This window comes from Rhinopithecus bieti, unplaced genomic scaffold (assembly GCF_001698545.2).
Source record: "Rhinopithecus bieti isolate Rb0 unplaced genomic scaffold, ASM169854v2 scaffold_28090, whole genome shotgun sequence".
Taxonomy (NCBI): domain Eukaryota; kingdom Metazoa; phylum Chordata; class Mammalia; order Primates; family Cercopithecidae; genus Rhinopithecus; species Rhinopithecus bieti.
The window spans coordinates 982,707-1,005,566 of NW_016812870.1; the positions used below are offsets into that span (position 1 = coordinate 982,707).

General features: G+C 34.7%; 1 long non-coding RNA gene across 1 annotated transcript in view; it reads left to right on the forward strand.

Moving 5' to 3' along the window:
• The window catches only part of LOC108512007 (uncharacterized), a 227,282-nt gene extending 218,538 nt beyond the window's left edge, over window positions 1-8,744 (forward strand). The window contains exons 4-5 of the long non-coding RNA XR_001880459.1: window positions 8,168-8,263; window positions 8,639-8,744. This is a non-coding gene — a long non-coding RNA (uncharacterized LOC108512007). The remainder of the gene's footprint in view (window positions 1-8,167; window positions 8,264-8,638) is intronic.
• Window positions 8,745-22,860: the final 14,116 nt, after the last annotated feature.

Here is a 22,860-nt window from a genome sequence, read left to right on the forward strand (position 1 = left end):
AAAAAAAAAAAAAGTCCATACATTTATAATAGCCTAGGTCAGGCATAAATCTATACTACCTAAATGTTAAGCATATGCTCTTGATGGCCCTCTTGAATATTGGAAGAAAAGTCATTATTTTTCTTCATCAAATGCATGACACAGATGACTTTTAGCTCTGTTTCACCATAAAAATGAAAATATTATTGGTAAAGGGATACTTTATTTTGCTTTATCCTGGATTTTAGTTCACATTGTGAGGGTCAAACAAAATGCCACATGCAAAACCACTTTGAACCTATAAAATAAATATACAAATCTAATAATTTTTAAAAAGTTGTGTCATTACTAGCAAGTGAAAGCCTTGTCTGTTACTCATGTCTGTTACCTATTACCTATGCCTGTGCATTAGCGTTTGATTCCATATTTTATTCTGCAGTAAAAGTTTCATAATATCATGGCAGTGGGCATTATTATATATGAAAAAAGTCATGTCTTAGGCACAATGAATAATCTTCCTTTGGTCTCAGTTTGTTTATAGAATGATAGAAGCCTTGGTCTTAATATGAACATTGCAAAGCAACTCTATTATGTAATAATCTTGCCTTTTTGTTTTTCTATCCTGTGGAACTCAAATACCAAATACCACCTATGGACATTAAGACAAAAGCCAAAAACGTTACTTAAAACAGTGTGGTAGAATCATTTATCCAAATAAACTAAAAACTGTCAATTTACTTGTTAGCTGTTCTCTCATGGGGAACAAGAATTTCAAATGCCCTACACTATGTAGATTTTCCAAAAGTATTGCTGGGTTGCTCTATTCTGAGAGAAGAATGATGAACAGTAGTAGTGTCCCCTTATATGCAGTTTCACTTTCTGTGGTTTCAGTTACCTGTGGTCAACCATGGCCCATATATATTAAATATAAAATTCCTGAAATAATTTATACACTTAAAATTGCTTGCCATTCTGAGTACCATAATGAAATCTTATCTGTCTTCCCTCTGTATTGCCCTGAATGTGGATCCTCCCTTTGCCCAGCATATCCCCACTGTCTACCCAAACTGTCCTATTAGTAACTTAGCAGTTGTCTCCGTTATCAGATTCACTGTCATGGGATTGCAATTCTTGTCTTAAGTAGCCTTTATTTTACTTAATAATGTCCCTAAAATACAAGAGTAGTGATGCTGGCATATTGTTATACTTGTTCTATTCTTTCACTAGTTACTGTTGTTTATCTCTTACTATGCCTGATTTATGAATTAAACTTTACTATAGGTATGTATGTACAGGGAAAGCAGTACATTTAGAGTTTTGTACTCTCTGCAATTTCAGGCATCCACTGGGTGTCTTGGAATGTGTCTCCCTCACATAAAGGAGGACTATTGTGTTCTACCAGGGTGTTTCCTGAAGGTGTAGTACTGACAAGAGTGACATTTGTAGCTTGTGATTATAAAATACAGTTCAAAAGCATGGAGACCATAGAAAATCCACAGGCATAAACTGTAGAAGTAGAGGCTTTCTGAACAATGTGTTCATGAGTGTGTTTGAGCTAGATAGGAGTGCAGCTGTGTACCTGCAGGGTACAGTTCCTTGATATTCTGTCTCCAACTTTGGGTGAGGAGTTAAGGAGAAATGCCATATCTATGCATGCTAGTTTGTATCAAACATTTTTTAAGATTAAGGAAAAGTCTCCTATCTAATATTTAATTATTAAAGTGATATTAGAAATTTGCATCCCTGAAATATGAATATATTTTATAATTTATCTCTGATACTTATTTACAAAGCTATATGAAAAATCAGTGTTGGATCATAACTATAATAGTGCATTTTGATATGGTTAACAAAATGCTGCTAATAACCTGTGTGATCTGGGCAACTTTTCTGAACTTTAGTTTTCTAATCCATGAAGTGAAATATTCCTACCAACTTTGTGGATTTGTTGAAAACTTAAATGAGAACACATGAATAAAATGCCCAGAATGATGCCTGGCATGTGGTATTTTTAATGCAGTCATGTGTTTCAGAGCAGGCTTCCTGGGGCACTGTTCCCAAAATTGTCTTACCTCTGACCACTCATTCTCTATAGAAATATACATTAGAGCCATCTTATTGTCTATAACCATTCAATGGTTCTTATCCTTCTCCCAACTCTCAATCATGCCCCTGTACCCCTGCAAATCTGGTCCCTGCCCCAGTTCTCTAAACTCATTTTTTCTTACTCTCCCCATTGCTGTCACACAGACCTCCAGTTTGTTTCTTGAGCGTGCAGAGCATTTGTTTGGTCTTTAGGCCTTTGCAGCCACTCTTCCCTAAACCTAGAAGTCTGGTGCCCCCAAGTTCTTCATATGGCTGCTGCCTCTAAAATATCACCTTGGAGAATCTTTCCCAACCATCCATTAAAGTACTTTTCCCCTCTTTAATCAATCTTTGTCACATGGCCCTTGTTATTTCTTTTATAGTAATCATGACAATCTGAAATTACCTTGTTTTGTGTTTACTATGTTTTATCTGTCTCTTTCCACTAGAATGTAAATGTTATAAGGGCAGTGACCTTGACTGTGTTCACTGCTGTTTTGCTGGAGCCTAGGATAGCAGTTGGCACCTGATAAAAATGGAATAAATATTTGTTAAACATTTCACTAATGATACACATTTCAGGAGAAACAGAATGGGTGATTGGCAGCAACATATTTGTGAAAGAGAAATTCTAAAGGGTTATTCTGAAACAGGGTCTTGTAGCACACTACAGATACCATAAAGCATATCTTTGCTTTGTCAGGTAGTTCCAAGCCCTTCATATAGTTGTAGTTTTTTTAAAAAACAATTTTATTGAGATATAATTCACATGCCGTAAAATTTATCTGTTTAAAGCATATAGTTCAATTGTTTTTTGTATATTCACAAATATTTGCAATCATTGCTACAATTTTAGAACACTTTCATCACCTCAGAATGAAGCCCTGTATTCTTTACCTATCACCCTTCTATTCCTCCACACTCTACCCCAGCTCCCAGTTGCAAGCAACCACTCATCTACTTTCTGTCTCTGTAGATTTCTTTATTCTGAATTTTATATAAATGGAATCACATAATATGTGGCATTTTGTGACTTGCTTCTTTACTTAGCATAATGATTTGAAGGTCTGTTCATATTGTACCATGTTATCGGTACTTTATTTTTTATAGCTGAATAATATTCCATTGTATGAATATGCCATGTTTTGTTCATCATTTCTCTGTTGATGAGCATTTGGATTGTTTCCATCTTTTAGTTATTATGAATAATTCTGCTATGAATATTTATATATAATTTTGTATAGACATATTTTATTTCTCTTGGGTATATTCCTACAGTGGAATTTCTGGATCATATGGTTGCTATATGTGTGTTTTAGAAACTGACGGACTATTTTCCAAAGTCATATTCTCTCTTTAAAAATATTTTGGTCAGCCTAGTAAATGTCAATTTTCTTGATCTTTTCAAAGAAACAGCTTTCAGTTTCATTGATTTGTTTTTCTATTTTCTATTTCATTGATTTCCACTCTAATTTTTATTATTTCTCCCTTTTGCTTGCTTTAGGTTCAGTCTCTACTCCCCACTTTAGTAGCCTAAGGTGGTAGGTTGGGCTATTGATTTGAGATCACTTTCATCTTAATATAGGCACTTAATAGCTTTAAATTTTTCTCTAAATACTGCTTCACCCGCATCCCATAAATTTTGGTATGTTATGTCTTTATTTTTATTTATCTCAGTATATTTTCTGAACTTTCTTTTGGTTTCTTCTTTGACCTATTGGTTATTTAGGAGTGTGCTGTTCATGTATTTGTTAGTTTCCCCAATTTTTTCTAATTTCATTCTTTGGTGGTCAAGACATATACTTTGTATTATGTCTATCCTTTTCTATTTATTGAGATTTGTTTTATGGCTTATCATATGACCTATTCTGGAGAATCGTCAATGTGCTTTTGAGATGAGTGGATATATTGTTGTCGGATGGGGTGTTCTCTAGATGCTTGTTAGGTCTAGTTGATTTATAGTATTAAGTCTTTAGTTTCCTTGTTGATTTTCTGTCTAGTTATTCTATCTATTCTTGAAAGTCAGGGAGTGAGGTCTCCAACTATTGTTGTTAAGTTTCATTTCTCCTCTTATTTCTGTAAGTTTTTGCTTCATGTATTCTGGTGCTTCATTATTTGATGTGTATATACTTATAATGGCTGTATCTTCCTGAAGGACTGAAACTTTTGATTATAAAATGTCCCTGTTTATCTCTAATACCACTTTTTGTTCTCAACTCATTTTGTCTGATATTGGTATCGCAATTCATTTCCAACTTGCTTGTGGTTGAATTTGCATGATATTTCTTTATTCATTCTTTTAACCTACTTAGGTCATTAAATCTAGAGTGTATCTCCTATAGACAGAATATAGTTGGGTCATTTTTTAAATAGTCTTACAACCCCTACATTTTTATTGAGTTGTATAATGCATTCGTATTTAATGTTGTTTATTATTATTATGGTTGTATTTACATCTCCTTTTACTTTTCATTTCCATGTATCTCATGCCTTTTTTATTGATCTGCTTTTCCTTTACTGCTTTCATTTTCATTAAGTATTTTTTAATGTGGCATTTTAATTTCTTTAAGGATTTTTTTCACTATATTTTTTGAGATTTTTATTTTAGTGGTTACTCTAGGGCTTGCCATATACATCTTAATTTATCAGAATCATCTTTGGGTATGTACTAGCTTAATTCCAGTGACATATAGATATAAAAATGTTACCCCTATATGGCTATATTCCCTTCTCCCCCCTTTTTGTGACATAATTGCTATACATTTATACCAATGAATATTCAAACCAAATGACACATTATCATTATGATTTTGTTATATTTAATTAGTTCCATAGCTTAATATACCATACCTTTGCTGTCACACATCTCCTTTGTGCTGATGTTGGTAAATATATTACACATGTATTACACTGTCACACATCTCCTTTGTGCTGATGTTGGTAAATATATTACACATGTATTACAATTCTTTAAGTTATAAGTCCAACATTATGTTGTATACATAATTATTTTATACCACTGCTTTTTAAATCAGTTATAAGAAGAAAGAAGCTTAAGCATTTGTACTTTTATTTTGGTTCCTAATTACCAGTAGTTTTTCATTGGTCTTATGGATTTAAATCAACAGCTGGGGTCAGTTGCTTTCAGCCTGAATAACTTCCTTTAGTATTTCTTTTAAGGTAAATCTACCTGCAATAAATCGTTTTGTTTAGTTGTAATTTTTAAACTGAACTGTAACATTTATGCACACATTTCATAAGAGTAATAATTAGAAGTATCCACAACAAATTGAAATTTTTATTGACATGTAATAATCTAGCCATGTCCAAGATTTATAGTAATTCAGATATTTGAATTTACAGGTACATTTGAATTGGCTGAACTTTTTGGATACATTCGACCACTAAACGTATTTTAATCCTGATTCATCCTACTTCTTTAAGGGCACAAAAATGTCTCCCTGGCAAGGAAAGGAAAGATAAATGAATCTTGTAGAGTGGGCTTCATTTAAAAATAAGTCTCAATTTCTCATTTGATTTTGATAGAAATGTGTAAGGCTGAATGGTGGAATTAACACCAAGTCCAGTGTGAGGGAAAAAAAAACCCCAAAACTTTGAAGGCCAGGTGCAGTGGCTAATGCCTGTAATCCCAGCACTTTGGGAGGCTGAGGTGGGTGGATCACCTGAGGTCAGGAGTTCGAGGTCAGCCTGGTCAACATGGTGAAGCCCTGTCTCCACTAAAAATTAAAACATTAGCTGGATGTGGTGGTGGGCACCTATAATCTCAGCTACTTGGGAGGCTAAGGCAGGGGAATTGCTTGAACCCAGGAGGCAGAGTTTGCAATGAGCTGAGATTGCACCACACTCCAGCCTGGGCGACATGAGCAAAATTGCATCTTAAAAAAAAAAAAAAGAACCTTTATCCGCGGAATATGAATCCTTTAAGTTATCAGGCCCAGAGAGGTCTTATGATGAGACAGCAATCAAGTCCTACTCCCCCAGCCCCCACACCTTTCGAGCTATGTGCTATATATTGATTCCTTGAAACTGCTATTGCCACAAGTAGCTGTAAATTAATAATGCTGTACTGGGCACTATAACCCAAACCCTGTAGCTTAACAATGTATAGCCAATCAATAGTATATATTACTTAATGTAAATTCTTTGTAAACAACTCGGAAAGTGCTTCTTTCTGTTTAAAAATCTGCTAGTGATTACTGTTAATAGAAATGTATATTCAGGGAAACTTGAATCTATACTCCTGGGTTACAATCCTCAAGCTTGGCCCAAATAAACTCTGTACCTTTATTAAAAAAAAAATGCCCCATTGAAATTAATACACAGATCTTTTTACATAGAGTTTGTGTCTCTGATGACTTTGCAGAAGTGGATAGAATCAAAAGTATACCCTAAAGTATTTAAAACACTTATTTTCTTTTGCTAAAGGTTAGATTTCTGACTTTGACAGTTTATATATTTTTTTCAGACCAAAAAAGACATATTAAAAAGTTATATACTTATAAAATTTATTTATTTGATTTCAGGTAGTATTATATCATTTCTAGTAATTATTCAGTTGGTGCTGATAGTATTATCTAAGAAGTCAAATGGAAAGTTTAGAGCTGTGAATACTTTCTGTTGTGTTTGTGTATGTGAAGACAAATCTACATGTGCCTGAAGGCAAATTTAGTCTTTTATTTGTTATCTGAGAACTCTGAGTTTGTTGATATGCATGGAGTACTGCTTTAATACTTATATTTAGTAATTTTATTAATGAAAGGCACTAGCCTGAGGGGCAATGATTCTTATATACTCTTTTTAATATTAATTGATTTAATATATTACCAACTCTAATACTGATCTTTCCAATCCCGTAAGTGACCTTTCTGAAGTAATCTGACATGTGTAATGCATTATAATGATAATAATGGCAATTACTTGGTTTTCTTTTATGCATTTCTTCTGAGGAGCTCAAAGCACCTTAGGCCTTTTTTATACAATTAATTTTTATAAAATATTTATAATGTGGTAAAACTCAATTAGGAGAGGATATACACTCAAGAAAGAGCAGTATTTCTATAACTGAGATCTAAGATATCATGGTCTAATATTAAAAACATACTGAAATATTTAAGTTGTGTTTTCATATCTGTCACTGGGTTCCATATAGGCTCTTGGCTAAAATTTTGTACCCATTTTCTACTTCTTTTTTCTTTACCTCTTGCAAACTGAGATTTCTGACCCAACTGACCAATTCTGGTAAACATTTTTGTTAGTCAATAGACAACTGTCCAATAGAAAATTTCATTCAAATGTGTTAATTCTATAGTAACATTAAGAATCAGTCCTTACTATACCTAATTTTGAGATCCTGTGAGTAAATAAGATTAATATGTATATGAAGTTCCACATATACACAGATACACATAGACTTAGACATAGTTCAATAAAGGGAGGATAAAGATTCTTTTTTCTAGACTCAGTGATACAGGAGGTAGATAGAAATTATTTAGGCAGATAGTGAGGGTAAAAGAGTCCTCGGCAAAGCTTCCCTTATAACAAAAAGCAGCAGAAGAGATTATTTTTTTCCTAGCAAAGAGCAGCCTGAAAAGTTGAGCTGCAAATATAGATAAACAAGCTGGGAGCTTGCACAGGCAAATACTTCCAGCTGTGCCAATAGAAAACGTTTACCTGGGGGCCAGGCATATCCAACATGGAGGGTCCACCTTCCCTTTTTTTGTTACCATGTGTACAGTAAAGTAATGGCAACATGTTGCTGGCCAGGCAGATAATCCATCTGCATAATAAAAGACTAGGGTAGGGGTGGCCAGAAATTCACACCCTATGCAAATGGCGTGCTTAGTCCTAACCAGTTTTTTGAGCCTTATGCAAATGGCATACGTGGTCTAACCAATCTTTTGTGCCCTGTATAAATTAGACACTGCCTTCTCAAGCTCATCTGTAAAACCCCCTGTATTTCACCACAGAACTGGCAACCCATTTCTCCGGGAACCGTCTCTGCTGCTGAGAGCTCTTCTCTTTCTTTCACCTATGAAACTTCCACTCCTAACCTCACTCTCTGTCCACATCCTTGATTTCCTAGGCATAAGACAATGAACCTCGAATACTACCCCGGACAACAAGGCTGCTTCATCAGGACACAAAACTGCCTGTACCAGGACCTCTGATCTGTGTACAGGTATGTGAATGTATAGATACATGTATTTTTGCTTTAAGAAGTTGGTGTACTGCATGGTGAGATATATGCAAGTTTTGGTGGAAAATAATCATTTCAATATATAATGGTAAGGAAACACAACACATTATAAAGAGAAGATTTAGTCATATATGTGATCATGAAGACTTTGACAAATTAGATTTCATAATTTAAGAGAAAATGTAACCATGTTACTTTTATGGGGCAAATAATATTGCCCCCAAACCTACATGTTGAGGGTCTAACTTCTAGTACTTCAAAATCTGAATGTATTTGGTGATAGACCTTTTAAAGGAAATTAAGTTAACAGGGTCATTAGGATGGGTCCTAATCCAATACAACTGATATCCTCATTAGAAAAGGACACACAGACAAAGGGATGATCATTTAAGGATATGATGAGAAGGCAGCCCTCTGCAAGCCATGGAAGAAACCATACCTGCTAACATCTTGATCTGGAACTTGAATCCTCCAGAATGGTGAGAAAATAAATTTCTGTTGTCCGAGCCATCCTGACTGTGATAATTCATATGACAACCCTCTCAAACAAATACAGTTACTAAGATGACAGTTTGTATAAGGAAATTCAGCTCAAAAAGAATGGAAGACTCCAACAAGTACAACTGTCACCAATCTCAGAAGGAAGTGTAAGTAGTTAATTCTGTATGTTAGCTTGACTGGGGCAGTGGGGCCCAGATTAAACATTAATTCTAGGTATTTCTGTGAGGGTGTTTCTGGATGGGATTAGCATTAGAATTTGGTTGACTCAGTAAAGTAGATTGTCCTCCCCAATGTGGGTGGGCTTCATCAAATTTGTTGAGAAGGGAAAGAATTCTCTCCTTTTTGCCTCCTGCCTGCCTGTTGAGTTGGGACATTAATCTTCACTTCCTCACTTGGATTGAAATTTACACCATAGTCTCCTTGGTTCTCAGGTCTTTAGACCCAACCTGGAATTACACCACCAGCTTTCCTGGGTCTCCAGCTTGCGGGATTCTCAGTCTCCATAATTGTGTCAGCTAATTTTGCATAGTAAATCTCTTCGTATATATGTGCGTATGTGTTTGTGTGTGTGTGTAAAAATATGTATGTGTATATTTATATATCCATATCCTATTGGGAATCCTATATATATCCTATTATATAGATATGCACGTATATATATTATATATGTATATACATGTGTATGTGTGTATGTATCTATACACACATACACTCACACATACACACACACACACACATACACGTATATACTTTATTTGTTCTATTTCTCTGGAGAACCCTGACTAATAAAGAAAGAAAGCTCTGAATCTAACAAAAGCAGAAAAAAGTACAGTAAGAGAAACATAATTCATATGAAAATATTCCACAATTAAAGTTTTATTATATCCTGTGTTTTTTCTGTGTGCTATTACTAGTGTGTTTTGTAACTTCAGATGATTTCTTATTGCTTACTAACATCCTTTTCTTTCAGACTGAAGAACTCCCTTTGGCATTTCTTGTAAAACAGGTTTGGTGTTGATGAAATCTCTCAGCTTTTGTTTTTCTGAGAAGGTCTTGATTTCTTCTTCATGCTTAAAGAATATTTTCATCAGATACACTATTCTAGGGTAACTTTTCTTCCTTCAGCATGTTAAATACATCGTGCCACTCTTTCCTGGCCTGTAAGATTTCCACTGAATAGTCTGCTGCCAGACATATTGGAGCTCCATTGTATGTTATTTGTTTCTCTTCTCTTTCTGCTTTTAGGATCCTTTCTTTATATTTGACCTTTAGCAGTCTGATTATTAAATGCCTTGAGGTAGTCTTTGTTGGGTTAAATCTGCTTGGTGTTCTATAATCTTTTCATAATTGAATATTGGCCTCTTTCTCTAGGTTTGGGAAGTTTTCTGATAGATATCCTATTGAGTAAACTTTCTACCCCACCTCTTTCTCTACTTCCTGTTTAAGGCCAATAACTCTTAGATTTGTCCTTTTTGAGGCTATTTTCCAGATCTTGTAGGCATGTTTTATTATTTTTTTATTCTTTTTTCCTTTTGTCTCCTCTCATGGTATATTTTCAAATAGCCTGTCTTCAAGCTCATTAATTTTTTATTCTGCTTGATCCATTCTGCTATTAAGATGTATAGTATCTCTGATATATTCTTCAGTGTGACAGTTGCATTTTTCTGCTTTATTCCTTTTTATTAATTCTATCTCTATGTCAAATTTATCTGATAGAATCCTGAATTCCTTCTCTGTGTTATCCTGAATTTCTTTGAGTTTCCTCAATGCAGCTATTTTGAATTCTCTGTCTAAAGGGTCATATACCTTTGTTTCTCCAGGATTTGTCCCTGGTGCCTTGTTTAGTTCATTTGGTGAGGTCATGTTTTCCAGGATGGTTGTTTGTCTGCATCTGGGCATTGAAGAGTTAGGCATTTATTGTAGTCTTCATAACCTGGGCTCGTTTGTGCCTGCCTTTTCTGGGAAGGGTTTCCAGGTGTTCAAAGGGACTTGAGCCCCAGTACCCTAATATCACTGTGGTTCTTGCAGACTCATAGAGGTACCACCTTGGTGGTCTCTGATAAGATCTGGAAGAATTCTCTGGACTATGAGGCAGAGATTCTTCTTCTTTTCCCGTACTTTCTCCCAAACAGAGTCTATGTCTCTGTGTTCAACTTTCTGGAACTGGGGATAGGGGAACACAACACCCCCGTGGCCATGAACACTGGGACTGCACTGGATAAGACTTGAAGCCAGCACAGCATGGGTCTCATCCAAGGCCTGCTGTTATCACTACCTGGCTACCACTTAAGTTCACTCGAGACCCTAGGGCTCTACAATCAGCAGGTGGCGAACAGCCAGGTTTATGTCCCTCCCTTTAGGGCTGTGAGTTCTCCTAGGTCCTGCTTGGGTCCAGAGATGCTATCTGGGAGCCAGGGATTGAAGTGAAGAACCTTAGAAATTTACCTGGCCTGTATTCTATCGCAGCTAAGCTGGCATTCATTCAAACTACAAGACAAAGTCCTCCCCTCTCTTCCTTTCCCTTACCATAGCCAGCAGAGCCTCTTTGTGGCCACCACCACCACTAACCCATAGGTGGTTCTGCCAGGCCACCACCAGTGTTCACTTAAAACCAAGAGCTCTTCAGTCACCTTGTGGTGAATGCTATCAGGCATGGGACTCACCCTTCAGGGCAATGGGGTCCCTTTTGACTGAGGGCAGGTCCAGAAATGCTGACCAAAAGCCTAGGCCTGGACTCAGGTACCCCAAGAGCTTGCTTGGTGCTTTACCCTACTGTGGCTGAACTGGTACCTAAGGTACATAACAGAGTTTTCTTTACTTTTCCACTGCTTTTCTCAAACAGAAGGAGTCTCACTGTAGCCATTGCAGCTGTGCTGGGGTACATATGGAGCTAGCACATCTCAGAGCCAAGGCCCGTGGTGTACTCCTTGGGTATCATTGTTGGTTATTCAGGACGCAGAGGCTCTTTAGTCAGCAGGTGATGAATTCTGCCAGGTCTCTGTTGTGACAGGGCAGCATTGAGTTCAATGTGAAGTCCGCCAGTTGCTGTACTCTCCCTCTCCCCAGTGAACAGAATTCTCCACTTTGTTTGGCGCTTGCTGGGTGCTGGGGGAGGGATGGCACAAGCACTCCCTTAACCATCCTGACTGGTATCTCATTAAGATGCATTCCCCTGCCCCCTGCCACCACCCAGTCTACTGTCTATGTTCCCAGCCCAGAGCTAGAACTCGTTTAGGAATTATAGTCTGTAGCCTATACTGCCCTTCAAGCTTACTTAGGGCCCCAGAATAATCCAGCCCTTGGTGGCAAGGCTTCCTGGAAATCAAGCTCCAGCAATTGGGGTGGATGATTCCCCTCTGTCTAGGGCCAGTCCAAATGCTCCCTCGGTGTGTGGACATCAGCTCAATACAGCCTGATCCTGCTTTCCGCTATGTCAGGGCAGCACGGAGTTCAATGCAAAGCCTCACAATTGCTGTGCTCTCCCTCTCCCAAGTGCCCAGATTCTCTGAGGTGCCCAGTCTCTGCCTGGAGATGGGGGAAGGGTGGAGTTGGTGCTTCAAGACTGTCTTTCCTGGCCTCTTCAATGTCTCTTTCAGTGATGTGAAGTTAAAACCAGGTACTGTGATTGCTCATGTGATTTTTGGTTCTTGTAATGGTGCTTTTTGTTTGTAGTTGTTAAAATTTGGTGTTTCTGGCCAGGTGCGATGGCTCACGCCTGTAATCCCAGCACTTTGGGAGGCCGAGGCGGGCAGATCACAAGGTCAGGAATTCGAGACCAGTCTGGCCAACATAGTGAAACCCCGTCTCTACTCAAAATACAAAAAAAGTAGCTAAGTGTGGTGGTGTATGCCTGTAATCCCAGCTACTCGGTAGGCTGAGGCAGGAGAATCGCATGAACCCGGGAGCGCGGAGGTTGCCAGTGAGTGAGATCACGCTGGGTGACAAAGCAGACTCCATCTCAAAAAAAAAAAAAAAAAAAAAAAAAAAAAAAAAAAAAAAAATAAAAAAAAAAAAAAAAAAAAAAAAAAAATCTGGTGTTCCTGCAGTGGGGACAAACAGTGTAGGCTTATATGCAGTCATCTTGCTCTGCCACCTCAATTTGCTTATCAGTTCTTAAAATTGTTGATGGAATCTCTAGGTTTTTCTATATATAAGATTATGTCATCAACAAATTGTGACAATCTCACTTCTTCCTTTTCTGTTTGAATGCCTTTCAGTTTTCTTTTGCTTAACAGTTCTGGCCAAGAATTTCAGTATGTTAAACTTGATATTTGTCATGCTCCCAATGTCATAGGAATGGCCTTTGACTCTTCGCCATTAAGATTTTAACTGTGTGCGTTTATTGTGTTGAGGACCATTTCTTTTGCACCTACTTTTTTGAGAGTTTTTACCATGAAATGACGTTGAATTTTGTCATATGCCTTTTCTAAATATATTGAGATGATCATATGGTTTTTGTCCTTTATGTTCTGTTAATATGATATATCAAATGTATCCATTTATGTATGTTGTACTAGTCTTGCACTTTAGGAATAGAGTCCTCTTGATCATGGTGAATGATTCTTTTAATGTACAGGCACATGGTTTGCTTGTATTTTGTTGAGAATTTTTGCGTCTATGTTTATCATTGATATTGACTGTGATTTTTTTTTAATATGTACATTTACATTTCCAACTATAAACTTCTCCTTAACACTCTTTACTGGATCCCATTAATTTTGGTGTGTTTTATTTTATTTGTCTCAAGGTATTTTAAAATTTTGTTGTTACTTATTTGACTCATTGGTTGTTTAAGAGTGTGTTAATTTCCTTACATATTTGTGGATTTTCCAGTTTCCTTGTACTATTGATTTCTAGTTTCATTTCATTGTCATTGGAAAAGGTACTTGTGTGATTTCAATCTTCTTGAATTTGTTTAGACCTGTTTTGTGTCCTTACATGTGGTCTATCCTAGAAATACTACACGTATACTATAAAGTAATGTATACTTTGCTGTTATTGGGTGGATTATTCTGTACATATCTGTCAGGTTCAATTGGTATATAATGTTGTTCAGGTCCCTATATCCTTGTTGATTTTCCTGTTGTTATTCTTTCCGTTATTGAAAGTGGAGTATTGAAGTCTCCTATTATTATTGGGTTGCTGTCTATTTCTCCTTCAATTCTGTCAAAGTTTGTTTTATATATTTAGGAGCTCTGGTTTAGTACATAAATATTTATAACTGTTATATCTTCTTGGTGAATAGACCCTTTTATCATTATAGAATATCCTTGTTCATGTCTTATAATAGTTTTCAAATTAAAATCTGATTTTATCTGATGCTATTACAGCTACTTCTACCCTCTTTCAGTGTTTGTTCACTTCAGACAATTTGATTGTAATGTACAATTTTCACAGAATATCTATTTTTATTCTTTCACTTTTAGCCTATGTGTGTCCTTAGATATAAAATGAGTTCTTGTAGGAAATATATACTTGAATCCTGTTTTTAAATTTATCAATCTGTGGCTTTTGATTGGGGAGTTTAACCCATTTAGATTTAAATTAATTACTGATAGGGAAGGAGTTACTATTTCCATTTTTAATTGTTTATTGTCTGTCTCATAGATTTTTGTCTTTTCCTTTCTCACTACCTTCCTTTGTGTTTCATTCATTTTTTGTAGCAATATGCTTTGATTCTCTTTTCATTTACTCTCATGTATATTTTAAACATAATTTCTTTGTTGTAGCCATTGCATTTACAGAAAACATCTTCAAGTTGTAACAGTCTATTTTAAAGTGATAATTTCAATTACATACAAAAACTCTACTCCTCTACAGCACTACACCCTTACTTTATGTAATTGATGTCACAAATTACATTTTATGTAATTTTATACATTATCATAGATTTCTAATTTCTTAAAATGTTTTGTCATTTAAAACAGAAGCCCAAGTTATATCTTTCTTGTTTAAAGTCAAGGGGAAAAAAGCGTGATACCTCTCTATAATATTAGCAAATATCTCCAGATTCTCTCCATGTTTGTTTCTCATGCCCAATGCTAAAACTGTTACTCATGCCCAGGGAAAATGGGATCCTCCAGTTATCCATTCATCACTCATATGCCCCCCCTGAGAGTCAGCTGTTTTTAAAGCACATAGAAAGAAATAAAGAAAATAGAGTTGACTGCTCCTCTCAAGTAAAATAAGAATACTTTAACCAAAGAATGGGAGTTGGTGCTTGATTTTCAAAAAATTGCGACTCTAAGCAGAAACATTTGTGACTGAGTTTTGACACCTATTTAACCTAGGGATACCAAAATCAATTTCAAAATCTATAACCTTTCCAGTCATAGTCTTGTTTTTATATTCAGCAGTTTAAGGCAGTGACTTTTGACCAAGGGTGTAAGGTTCATATTTTGGACTAATTAATGTTTCTGTCTTGTTCACTATAGTGTTACCTCAGGTGACTTCTCCTGACTTAGGTCTGCCTCTATTAATAACCTATTAAGAATAGTCACTGTTCACAGTTTGAAATATAATATACTTCTTTAAGGATAAACATAAAATTATGTTAATTTTTTAAAAACCAAATTTGCCCAGTTATAGAATGGAAAAGGTAGAATGAAGAAAATATCACAAATATCTTAAAATAGATAAAAAAAATTGTTCCAGGAAAAAGGCTGGTTAATTTTATATAGAAGCATATATTATTTGACTTGCTATAAATAAAAGCTTCCTAGTAATTAGAACTGTTCAATCAGAAACTGAAATTGATTGCAATGGTGTGAACTGGAATTTATTGTCGTGGTTTCTCTCGATGGGAAGTTTTAGAAATAACAGAGAAGATCTTTCAGAATTTTATGGAGGACGAGTCTTTGTATAGTTTGGGTAATATGACTTCTAGGCTTTCCTCTAAAATTATGTGATTGTCAATACCAATTTTTAAACTAAGCTACATATTTTAAATGAAATACAGCATAGGGCTGATATATTTCTACATTCAAATTTTATTCATATCTGTTTATATTCTGAACAAAAATATAGCTTCTAAGTTCTAGAAATTTAAACATTAAAACTTCAAAAGGCAGGATTTTTCTTTTTTTACATCTCATAATCAACAGCCAGTGTATACAAGCAAAAAGAAAATTATAAATTGGTAAAAATAAAGTGTGGGATTATATGGGTTATCACTTTATTAAAATGTTAATAATAATTCTGAAGTTTCAGTAAGGGAATAAAAGTACTGACTATGATATAATGTGTTGACTTCCATTGAGTAAGTGATTTTACTGGATCTAGATGGCAATGTAAATAAAACAAAACTATTTGTTTCCTGCTTTCTCAAAGCCTAAAATTTATTCTGAGAGAAGTAGTCCTTTAAAAATTTATAATTTTATTTGTTTTTCTCTAGTCAGGGTTTACAAATTTCTAATGTGGAGTTTTCGTTATTCACTGTGAGTGTTATATTGACTCTTTAGTGGAAAGCATACCTGTTGAATATAGAGGTCTATGGTAACAGCATGAAGATTTCTGGTGATGCACTACATGCTACTAGAAAAAGTAAAAGCATGGATAAGATACTAAATATTGAAACTAATGGCATGTATTACCCTAGGCAAGGAAAAAAGCAAATGAAAAATTAGCTTTTATTTCTGACACAAAATTATCATAGAATTTAAATAATGTTGTGGTGGAGACTATATAATGAATACCTTAATGACAATGCTTGCAGTGCTATTTTGTTTGATCGTGTTTATTTGTTGAATTAATAAGCCTTTGAGAGCACTCTATTAGTATCTAGGATTCATTAGAAGTATATTTTGCAATTTCTGGATTGTAAATTTTTTATAATTATTTGACATGTAAATAGAATTTATATAGAGAGATTTAGATACAATTTAACACCTGTTGAATAAATGGTTCTGTGATTTAAAATTATTTTAGAGTATATCTACTTTTAGTTTCATAGAATTAGTTTGATAAATAAACATCGAACTGAATTAACTGTATAATTGAATTTCATTATATTTATCTGAGCTCTGCTGTGCTGTATAAATCACATAGAAAGTTAATGTATCAGATATGTTTTCTGTTTCATAGTTCTTGTTTCTGTTTCTTGACAGTCGAAACTTGTAAAAAGTAATTGAAACTGTAGTAGCCTTTTACTAGAGATAATTCTGATTTGTAGCTGTTAACTCTTACTTGAGAATTTTTAAGGCCACATAGTGTTTCCAAATATAAAATTTATTCCTGTGACAATGTATTTTTTGTTAAATTATTTCCTGGTACATCTAAGTTTTACAAAAATTAGTAAATACTTTCATTATTTAAGAGTATTGGCTGATTTGGGGAAAATACTAGTATTGTGTTTCTTAGGAAAGAATAGTTCTCTTAACTCAATAGAGAACAGCTTCAAAAGTGTTTTATATCTCTTATACCCACACTGCAAGCTAATTATTCTTCTTTTCCTAGGACAAGTGGTATCTTACCTAATTTTCTACTATCTTCTAAGTTTATGAAAAGTTAGATCTGTTTTAATTTGTTGGTATGTCTCTTTCAAAAATATCATATTGATTAAGTACCTAAAATTGAATTTTGCTATGTGTAAGCTATGAGAACAGAGATAATTTGATGTGAATACCTTTAGTTTATGTTTAAATTCTTTATATTTAAATTGTATCAATTTAAAGAAGTATTTTTCAAGGTTGATGTTAATTTGAATCTTGGTTTTAGAGATTCAGATTGATTTTCCTCCTTTATCTTCTGAATGTTCTATTGCTTACTGTAGTCAATCTTGATATGTTTTCATTTATATTTTCTACAACAGATAGCTTGACTTCTTTCTATTGTTCTTTTAATTGCCAGAGTGGAAAAAGAAGAGGATGTGGCATTTTATTGTAAATACATTGAGTCTATTGTTGATTAGATTTGGCTACTGAACTTCCTCGTACGGGTTCTTTTTGTGAAATTGGTAATTACAAAATATCTCTCTATGCTTCTAAGCTCAAGTGCCATTTTAAAAAAGTTTCTAATTTTCTTCAATTTCTGAAAATATCATTAGACTAATGGATTTTATATAGGTAGCTTCAATGTCTATCTTGTCTATGAATATAATCCTTTGAATGAGGAAAACTTATTTTTGTTAGAAACTTATCTCAGGCAATAATTTGTAAACTCAACCATGCTAAATTTATATTTTGCCCCAGAGTTGGTATTTTTATGATAACTCTGTTTTGTGTTTTGTTTACACATATGATTTCTCAATACTCCATGCAATTTTTTTTTTCTATAAGTGTGGCATCAAAATAAAAGTTACACCATACAATGTGAAACAGGCAAGGAATGCTTTATTTAAGACTACTGCAGCAAGGGAGAAAGGCCAGAGCTAAGTTTGAACTCAACTTCACTAAAGCAGAGAAGACAGGGTTTTATACATGCTGGGGTGAGCTAGTGCAAAAGTCCTGTAGGACATTAGGGGACAGTCGTAAGCCATCTGTATTAGTTAGGGTTCTCTAGAGGGACAGGACTAATAAGATAGATATATATATGAAGGGGAGTTTATTAAGGAGTATTGATTCACATGATCACAAGGTGAAATCCCAAAATAGGCTATCTATAAGCTGAGGAGCAAGGAAACCAGTCTCAGTCCCAAAACCTAAAAGTAGGGAAGTTGATAGTACAGCTTTCAGTCAGTGGCTGAAGGCTGAGAGCCCCTGGCAAACCACTGGTGTAAGTCCAAGAGTCCAAAAGCTGAAGAACTTGGAGTCTGATGTTCAAGGGCAGGAAATATCTAGCACAGGAGAAAGATGAAGGCTGGAAGACTCAGCCAGTCTAGTCCTTTCATGTTTGCTTGCTTTATTCTAGCTGCACTGGCAGCTGATTAGATGGTGCCCACACAGATTGAGGGTGGGTCTGTCTCTCCCAGTATACTGATTCAAATGTTAGTTTCCTTTGGCAACTCCCTCACAGATACACCCAAGAACAATACTTTGCATCCTTTAATCCAATCAAGTTGACACTCAGTATTAACCATCACACCGTCTGTGTTTTCTCATTGGCTTTATGTGAAAGTAAAATGAAACTCTTATATCTTTATGACAAAATGTAGTTTTATGACATAGCAAGACACCCATTGAAGTTAGACTCCTTCCCTCTCAGAGAAAGTAGGAGATTGAGGTGCTATCTTCTTTGATGATGACATGTCAAAGACATGACTCTCAGGTCCTTGAAAAAAACATTTCTGGGTTGTAAAACTGTCAGGAAGCTTTTAAAAAGATCTACATCTCAAAGGGTCAGAGAAAGAATTTACAATTTAGTTTTCTAAAAGAAACACTATGAGAAAAGGGAGGTAAGAACCTAAGGTGAAGAATAAGCCTATGTAAAGTTTAGTCAGATTGAGGTAAATATTAGGACCATGTTGGTCAGTGGCATTATTAATTAAATACATAGAGCATCTTCAAATTTTTTATAGGTTTAAAAACTTATAAAAGTATTTCTTTATTTACTACAGTAATTGAGCCATTCTCATGAACCTTAAGATTTATATACATATATATCAGTTATTATTTTAAGGATAATATATTTAAACATTTAATTATAAAAGCGGTATATAAATTTATAATGATAGAAATCTAAGATAAGATCTTGCAGAGTTTGTTTGAAAAACAAATTATAGCTACAAGCACAAACCAGAAAGCTGCTACTGCTGTTTCTTGTGAGCACTGTATAAGCTGACCCATTAGCTTTTGAATTTACAGAGTATTTTCATTCTCTCTTTATTCTTTCAACAAAACTCCTTGCTAAAGATTGTACTAAGTATGTAACCTTGGGCAAGTCTTCTAGCATCTTGGGACTTCATTTTAGAATTAGATTTTCTGTTTAAACATAATATTTAATAATCCAGTTGTCTTTCAGGGCAGTTTTATTGCTGAAATGAGATAATTTCTTTATTGAGGAAATATTTTTAAGCATTAAGGTTGTGGAAGCTATTGCAGTGGACTGGAAAAGAAGATGTTGTACCATTTAGGTGGGTTGCAATCCAATCCTTGTCAAAATAAGTATGTAGCCTCTATTGGATACTAATAAGGGCAACACATAAATGCACTAGAATGGAAGTTACAGAGGGGCAGGCACCTGACCATCTTGTTCACATATGAATTCTCAATAGTAAACAATAAATAATGTGTTGATTTAAAATTTTGTGCACAAAATTTTGTGCAGTGCAGTGGAGAACAGTGAAGGACAATGGAGGATATAATTATATTATATCTGAAACTTTGACTATAACTATACTTTCCAGAGTCTTGACTAGCTGCACATTCGATAACTGTACTCTGTAACCCTGCTACCCAGGTTTACTGCATTTATAATTCGCTTATGTTTTTATCTCTTATCAATTTTGAAAACTCCACATATTTTAGCTACTCATCTAGAGGTAAAATAATAGATGTTTTCCTAATTGGTTAGTGTTTGAATATCTTCAAGTGCTTTAAGTACAGTTGTGTGTTGTTTAACCATAGGGATACATTTTGAGAAATGCATCTTTAGGGGATTTCATCATTGTACAAACATTGTAGAGCATACTTACATAAGCCTAGATGGTATTACCTACTACATACCTAGACAATATGATATTTCCTATTTTTCCTAGGCTACAAACCTGCACAGCATGTCACTGTATTTAATACTTTAGCTAATTATAACACAATGATAACTATTTGTCTATGTAAACATAACTAAGCAGAAAAGATAATGCATTGTGCTACAGCATTACAATGGTTATGATGTCATTAGGCAACAGAAAGTTTTCAGCTCGATTATAATCTTATGAAATCACTATCCTATGTCTTTTCAGTTGTTGACCAAAATATCATTGACCAAGATGTCATTGTGTAATTTATAATATTTTCTGGGTATGTCAACTACTTTGAAAGCATCATTTACAAATAACCAAAGATTAGCCATTAGATTGTTAACAAAGGTATCTTTTTTAAAAAATTGTAACTTTCAGGGCCTTTTACAGTGTCCAAAATTATAGCAGTCACTAAACTACTATAATTTGTTAGCTACTAATTTTTATTGAGCAAATAAACACAATTAACTTTTTTTTTTTGTAGTAAGGTAGCTACAAGGAAGCATTGAGTTGGTCTGATTTCAGATATTAGCATGCAGAAACGTAGTGAAACTCCATTTTAATAACAAATCATAATTTAAACTTGTATTTTCAAATGGCCTTAGGCTTGATCTGAGCAGTGATGAAAACTTAACAATTTTCAGTAGAATTTTTAAGGTAGCTGACTTGGGGTTTATTGAGTGAAGACTTTTTGCTATCTAGACTTATGAAACTGAATTGTGCAAATATGGGCCCAATGATCAGAGTAGGAGAGAGTGTTGTTCTTTCTCTCCTCTACTGCTGAGAACTAAAGATAGGATATTTGAAGTTCAAACATCCTCCTGCTGCAGAAAGAGTCAATGAAGGTAAAGGGTTTCTACTCAGCCTGATCTTTATGGCCTGGCCAGTTTTGGGGCCTCATAAATGTGAGTGAATGAGAGAGGCAGGAATAAAGCAGTGGAGAAAAACTGAAATCATTGAAGACTCTGAAGGTTTCAGCAGAAGACCTGCCAACCACACCAGTTATATCAGTTTTGCTATTGGAAGGGGTTTTGTATTTTGTTGCTTGATTCTGTAAGTCAGAGATGGATAACAGTTTTAGACAAATTATTCTTTATTCAAGTCCTATGCACCACAGAGAACAGTCCCAGAAAAAGTTCTTCAGTATCTTTGGAATACCTTTGTTATACTTCCATACTATCTAAAAACATATCATTAAACATTTCTTCAACACAAATTTCTTTAACCTTCATGATATCAGGTCAATAAAGGACCTTAGAATACATTTCCTTGACTTTTCCAAGCCATGGCATGTATAAGTAGCTAACTTTATATTACCACTAACCAATTCATTCTTGGAGTCAAAGCTTTTTGAATCAAAATAATAGGAAGATAACTGCAGAGGGTATTAATAGAACAAGTAATAAGGCTAATTCGAATGGTAAATGTTCTTAAGGATTGTCTTATCTTCAAACAGCCTGTTAATAACAAACACGTTATTTAGTTGAAAACTGAGTTTTTATTCTGCTTTAAAATCTAAACTTCAAATCGAGATTTCAAGTTATACAAGGCACACGATAAGATCAATAGCAATTTTTTTTTTTTTTTTTGGTAATACTACTGGTAGAATAGTAATAGGACTGCCTTGTGTCTTCCCTAAAAAAGAACATTGCTTAATTACAAGATAAGTAAAACAGAACTATGTCAAACTTATACATTATTAAAACTACTATTTGCTTTCAGAATGTGTGTTGCATATGCATGTGTATGTGAGAGAGAGAGGGAGAGAGAGAGAATCTGAGGAAAAATTTTCAGAAAGCAGGCTAGTAGAACTGGACTTACTTGTTTATTTAAATGTTTATTACCTTTCTCTTCTGCTAGATTATATACATGAATCAGGCTCATGTCTATTTGGTTCATCACTGAATATCTAGTAATTCCCACAGTGCTGAACATATATGCTCAATAAATATTTGCTGAATTTAAGAATTACTTTGCTTAATTTTTACTCTTTCAGATTACTTAGACCCAGAGAGAGCCTCTCTCTTCACTGAGACCAAGATCTGAAAAACCTATCTTCTCCCTTGATAGGGTTGCCAGATGAAACTCAGAACATCTATTTAAATTTGAATTTCAGATAAACGATAAATAATCTTTCACAAGTATTTATCAAATATTGCAAATGTGTTCCATGCAATATTTGAGCTGTATTTATAAACAATTATTTATTGTTTATCAAAATTCAAATTTCATTAGGAATCCTGTATTTTTATTTGTTAAATCTGTCAACCATACCTCTTGAGTAAGAGAGAAAGAACATTGGGCTGACTCTTACCCTGAAGCTCCCTTGTCAAGGTAGAGTTACAAGTCATTATAACATCATGCGTCCTACTTAAGATGGAGTGTATGGAACAGGGCCAAGAGAGCAAGAGTAATCCAAGAATATTTAGAGATAGTCTAAGTGTTAAGGCCACAGACCATCAGT